Genomic DNA, 6900 nt, shown 5'->3' with positions numbered 1-6900 from the left:
AACCTCAAACTCCTGGGCTCAAGTGATCCTCCTGCCTCAGCCTCCCAAGTAGCTGGGACTACAGGTGCCCGCCCCCATGCCCACTGTATGCATTCTTGATTAGTTCCTCAGTATAAGCTGCTAGAAGAAAAATATTTGGTCAGAGAGTATGTTTTTAGGCTTTTGATACATGTTTCAAGGCTGTCCTACTGGAATATTGTACCAATTCACACTCCCATTCGCAGCATAAGAGGGTTTTAATTTTCTTAAGCCCTAAAGTCTTAAAGGCTTCAAGTTTCCTGTCAGCCTGATGGTAGGATTTTATGACATAGTTTCTTTCAACACCCCCAAGGTCTTGTGAACAATGTAATTCTCAACATAATATTTCCCACTCTGCACAGACCTTATACCTTTGCTCAGCATTCCAGATTTTGGCAATTCGACTCTGTTTATGAAATTACATGATATACTCATTGAATTGCAATAAAATATAATCAATGCCAACAAAACAAAATTATTCAGAAAGCAGTCATCTGTTCCCTGAAGTTATTTTGTGTTTGATTTCTTTAAACATGATAACCATAGCATTATGGATTCCCTGTAGCGAGCAAGAATGTCAAGTTCCTTGTGGATAGAGACACTGCATTTGTCAAACACCTACTAGGTGATCAGACTGAAGGAGATGGAGATGGTCAATGTGTTCAGCACTGTGGCTTTGCCATATTCCACTTTGTCTCCAGTTTTAATCAGGGCCATGCTCTTTAGGCTTTCGGTGGTGCCCCCGCGATCTTGGTCGTGATGCCCAAGGCTGAAAGAAGAAAGTCTTCCCAGGCCCAGACCAATGTTTTGGTCTAACTTATGTCTGACTTTGCATGGAGCTATGACATCAACACAGACAGTGGCTGACACCTGTTTGACAAGCAGCATGTCTCTAATCTCAATGAGTCCTTCTTGGAAAACGTGAAATCCACTTTACTCTGGCTATGAGGCCACAGTTCCTCCAGATCCAGGCTGTTTTCCATGGGTTTTCGTATCATAATGTTCTTGCCCATTAGCACCAAAACCTGGGCCTAGAGGAAAATATGGATCTGCTGCAATTGCTTGGAGCCCACATTTTCTGCTTCCGCAGTAAAATATTTTGGATAATCTTCTAAAAGTTGAGTGACATTTAAGAAAGAGGTAGAATTCCAGGCTGCTCTGTCTTCTCTGGACATCATGTCAGTGTACCAGCAGTGACACATGAAATCTAAAGATGATGTCATGCTCATGAGAATACCTGGAGAGAGGAAACGAATTTTCATAAATTCCCCATTATAGGTTATGTGGTCCTGGAACCATATCACCATTATGAATCCAGAGAAAGGTTGAGATTGATGCCACCTTCAAGGTAAGGGAAGTTCTGATCAAACAGAAAAGGAAGAGAAAGAAAAAAAAAAGACCTCAGGTTCTTGGAGGGAGGAAGGGGGGCGGGGGAACAAGATGAAAAAGAAGAAAAAGAGGAGGAGGAGGAGGAAGAAGAGGAGGAAAAGGAGGATATGCGAGAGGAGGAAAGGGAAGGAGAAGTCAAAAACCAATATTCTTTCATTTCTACCTACTAGAGGACAAATGTGTGTGTGTGTGTGTGTGTGTGTGTGTGTGTGTGTGTGTAAGAGAGAGAGAGAGAGAGAGAGAGAGAAGGAGGGAAGGAGGAAGAGAGATGAAGGCATGCTATAGTGGAAATATACAGATAGGTGTTATAGACCCCAAGGACACTGGCACTAGTAGCCTGCTTCCCTGGAGAAGGCAGTGAGCCTCTTGGGAAACCTGCCTTTGGCACAGTGCCACATTTGTCCGACGTGGAGCAGAAGCAAGCACTGGTATCCTTGAGGTGGAGATGGAAGAAGGGAAATTTCCAAGAATTAAAGGAAAAACCTAATCTGAAGATAAAAAGGACACGCTACATTCCAGGAAATATTGGAATACTAGACACTAAGATATATCCTGGTTAAATGATTTCATTTTAGGACTTAAAAATAGGGGTGGGGGAAGATTTCCAGGCCAAAAACAAAACAAAACAAAAAACAGGTCACTTATAAGGTAGAAAAATCAGTCTGGCTTCAGGTACCATGTGTTCCCATTTTTATAAAATCATTTCTTTTTAGCCATCCATCCATCCATCTATCCACCTTTCTCCTATGGACACATACAGAGATACTGTACCTGGAATGAAGTTCATGTAGTATTAACAATTATAACTCTGAGTAAAAGAATTTTGGATGATTGCTGTGCTTTATTCCTTGTAACTTTGTTTTGTCTCGATGATTTTATATTGTTTCTGTTGTTAAGACTACTATGGAGAAAAATTTTGAGAATCGTTTCTATTTGAGTCAACTAATGTTCAGTTTAATAGAAACATTTTTGTCTATATTCTTCAAAAGTAAGAAGGAAGAAGGATAGTCTAAAATACCTTTAAAAGATATTGCTTTTTGTCAGAGAAATAACAGAAAAGGGAATAAAGTTTAGCAGGAAACCTGACTGCCTGTAGCAATATTATACATTTTAGTCTGGATTAGTCAACTTCTGCTGTGGTAACAAGCAATCCCAGCATCTCAATGGCTTCAATAATGAACAATTTATTTCTTGGTCTTAAAGGCTGAAGGTTAGTTTTGAATCTTCAGGGCTCTTTGGGTACCATATACCTTCTCTTTCCAAGATCCAGACTGAAAGAGTAAGCTTTGATGATATTGGGGTGAAGAAAATATTCAGGCTATATGTAAGCATGAGACTCACAGGGCAAGAATGAATAAGTTTGAATAAATACTGCAGTATACTACATGGGCCTTGATTCCATATTGTGTTTTTTCTTCATTTATGTCACATAATCTAAATTTTGCCCTTCGGTGAAACTGTAAGCTTCTTGGGAACAGGTGTTAGGGCTTTGGATTCCAGCCCTTTTATTTTCTATCTGCTAAATGATGAGGAAGGGCTAGAAATTCTTGGCATAATACAGGGGAAGGGACTCAATAGACAGAAATGCTGAATTTGATCTATAAACTATGTCTCCAATGGGGCCCAGAATCTTTCAAAGGTAATTTACTAATCATTCCATCTGTCTCAGAAGATGGGACAGGAGTTACCGATGAAGTGGGCTTTCTGATCCCTGTGGGGATGAGAGGAGTCCTGGGTGGACATCACAGGTGGTAGCAATTCACTGCCAGGAGGAAAGCCGGCGTGGTTATGCTATCAGGCAGCAGTCCAGACATGATCAACAGATCTCAGGGAATGGCTCATTCATAGATAACTCTGGCTGTGGTTCATGAAAGGGTTCCCAGGAGTGTAAGCAGTGGGTATATCACTAAGATACCACATCCCCAACTCCAAGTTTAGCAAGCATAGGCCTGAATGAAGCTGCCATGCTAGATAGTTGTGGTCACAGACAGGAATTAGTTGGAACACTCAGAGATCCTTGATTAAAGGAGAGGCAGGGTTCCTTGAGAAAAGATGCTGCAGTACTATCCAATACGGACAGTGTACATCTGGATGAGGTGGTGAGCACCTGTGCTCCCAGCTATTTGGGAGGCTGAGGTGGGAGGAGTGCTTGAGCCAGGTGTTAGAGGCTGTAGTGTGCTATGATCATGTGAATAGCCACTCCACTTCAGCCTGTACAACATAGTGAGACCCTGTCTCAAAAAATATATATATATGGACAGGGTGAACCTTCCTCCTGGCCTTCTATGTGGCCACTCCTCTAGTAACTGTGCTCTCCAAATCTTTTAGAGACTATTGGAAACTGGCTCTGAGCAAAGCTGGAGGCTGTTGGCATGTGCCACTCCCATGTGCCAGGGTGAGGTTTATTGGGGGCAGATGATATATGGGAATCTGACCCTAGTTCATCTCATGGTAGGCCCAGTGGGACCCTAAGCTCATCCTATGATGGTATCTCAGTTCCTGAAAGTATTATTGGCATACTTAGCCTTAACTCCAGAATCTCCGCATTGGCTCCCTGACCTGTGGAGTAATAATTAGTATAATAGGAAGGACCAAGAGGATGAACTGGTATTCTCCCTCCTGCACAAAACAGAAGTATGAAACAACACTGCAATCTTAATGAAACTGCAGGAATTTGGGCCATTATCAAAGACCAGGAAGAAACAGACTTGGTGATTCCTACCACATTCCCACTCTGTATCCTGGCTTCAATAGAATGAAGAATGATGATAATGGTTAACAATGTGGGGATTTCAACTTGGTTGATATTCCAGGGATGACCTTCTTCCTGAATCAAATTAATATATCTCCTGGCATTTGGTCTGCAGCTACTCATCTGGTAAAAGCATTTTCTCCATTAGGATAAACAGGTTTGCCAGTATCTAAGAATAAGCAGCATGACTTTACTCTTTTATTCAAGGTCATGCCAATTCTCTGATTCTGTATCACAACACACAGCTTTCAGGGATCTTGGACAGGGTTTGGCAAGCTTTTCCTGTAAAAGATCAGAAAGTAAGTAGTTTGGGCTGTAGTCCATATGGTTTCTGTTGCAACCACTCAACTTTGCCACTATAGCACAAAAGCAGCTGTAGACAATAAGTAAATGGATCAATTTGGCTGTGTTCTGACAAAACTTTATTTACAAAAGCAGGCTGCAGGCTGGATCTGTCTCATGGACCGCAGTTTGCCAACTCTCAGTCTTGACCATCAATATCTATAGGACATGATGTTAATCCCTAGTGTGATGACAATGTGCAGATGGGACCTGCAGAACAGGAAGTGGTAGGTGCCCTGTGACAGAGGATGGGAGATATATTCTGAGGAAATACAGGGGCTTGCCATCCCAGTGAAATTTCAGAGAAGAGTTTAATAATTTAGAAAAGTGAAGGTCAAGTTCTTCATCTTTAGCGCTCTACCACTAAGAATGAGGCACGATTTTTGGTGAGCTTCTTTGGATTTTGGAGGCAATATGTATCATATTTAAATAGTTTCTTCTGACCCATTTACTAGGAGATCTGCAAAGCAGCAGCCTTTGGCCCAGTGCTGAGTATTTTATTACTATGTCCACACTGAGCTTCTCTACACCTGATTGGAGGACAAGTCTCCCTGTGTGTGCAGGGAAATGGTGGACACGAGAAGGGATGGTGTTGTCCGATTGGCCTGAAAGACAATCTGCCTACCTCTGTGAGTATCTTATGAGTCAGGCTCCTGGAAGGACTGCAGGGAGTGCTTCACATCATGGCACTTGAAAAGGTGAACAGGCATCTCAGATTTCCTCTTAAGCTGAATAACAGCTTATCTCATCCTGATGTTAAGAGCTGCTCAAAGAGTTTGCTCATTCCAATGTGAACCTACCTTTTAGTTAGGTGGATTTTCTATAAACCTAATAGCAGAAATCTGCTTCCTTTCAAATGTGTGGTCAAGGGGGCAAGCAGGTGAGAAAGAGGACAGGAGGAAGAGAAAATTGACATGATCAGTGGCAGTGTAAAAAGTTAGCACCTCATCCTTAGTCAAAAAAATAAATGGATGCTTAAATGTAAAAGACTTAGACACCACAGAAAAGCACAAAGAAAACAAAAGCAACATAAATAATTTTATTAGCTGGGTGTGGTGGCACATGCCAGTAGTCCCAGCTACTTGGGAGGCTGAGGTGGGAGGATTGCTTGGGCTCAGGAGTTTGAGTCCAGCCTGGGCAACATAGAGAGATCCTGTCTCTTAAAAAAATAATAATAATTTTATCACCCAGAGATAAAGGCTGTTAACTTACGGCTTGTTCCAATCTAGTCTTTTTTCTATGCTATGAATATATATATATGTGTGTGTGTGTGTGTGTGTGTGTGTGTGTGTGTATTTAAATAGAATAATAATACATATGCTTGTTTGTAGCCTACTTTTGAAGTGATCATCTTTCCATGTCAATAAGTATTCTTAATATTACATGATTTTTATGGCTACATAGAATTCTCTCAAACAGAAAATGCCATACATTTCTTAACCAGTGCTCTCTTGTCCTACATTTAATGCTACTTGCAGAGGCTACCTGCCATTATAGAAAATTTTAAAATTTTATGGCAAGTTTCGCCATATATGGATTTATGGGATCACTGCATATTATTGGGAGACATCAGAGGTCAAGAGCAATTCCATTGATTAAAATAATTAATGTGTCTTTTTTTCTCTGTAGATTTCCCCAATTCCCCTTTTTAACATCAGTCATACTAATATTCATATCACATTTTAATGTAACCTCCGTCAGTTCTTTGAATAACATTTGTGCAGCAATGAATTTTATGTAAAAGACACAAGGCAGATTGCAGAACAATTTTATTATGATGCCACCGATGTGAGTCATTCATTTGGTAGGTATTTATTGAGTGCCTAAAATAAAATCATTCCAGGAGGGCAATATTCCACAAACACTGAGCTTCTATAATACACAAGAACACTAAGAGATATAACTTTTTTCAAAGGATTTGCTTTCTGAAGTGAAGTAGAAGACATGGAACCAAGATTAATTAAATAATAGCACTAAAAGATATTGTAAGGCAGTTTCCAATAATGGGTATGGGCTATTGCTGTAAATGGGCTGTAATTTTTTAAAGATTGGTCCCTGAGGGTTGGAGTAGTCAGAAAAGGCTTTATGGAAAAAACACTAACTCTTGAAAGGTTTGAGAAGATAGAAATGACAGAGAAGAGCTTTCAACTAAGTCTAGGACACAAGCTCTCTTCTCCTTAGGCGATATTAAGTTGAGCTCACTAGAAATGTAAGAGTAGGAGGTAAAGTCTGAAGATGATGAGTGCTGGGCAGGGAATCCCTTGAATGCCAGGCTTGACATCAGAGTCCCGGCTCCAGGCTCCACCGGAACAGCATGGGAGGAGGCTTTTAAGCAGTAGAGTGATGTGGCGGCCTGACACCTTGATATGGTAGAAGTCAGTTCTTGGACTTTGTGTCAT

Source organism: Propithecus coquereli, unplaced genomic scaffold, assembly GCF_000956105.1.
Source record: "Propithecus coquereli isolate 6110/MARCELLA unplaced genomic scaffold, Pcoq_1.0 Scaffold14, whole genome shotgun sequence".
Classification (NCBI taxonomy): domain Eukaryota; kingdom Metazoa; phylum Chordata; class Mammalia; order Primates; family Indriidae; genus Propithecus; species Propithecus coquereli.
The sequence above is the reverse complement of the archived record's forward strand: the minus strand, read 5'-3'. Positions refer to the sequence as shown.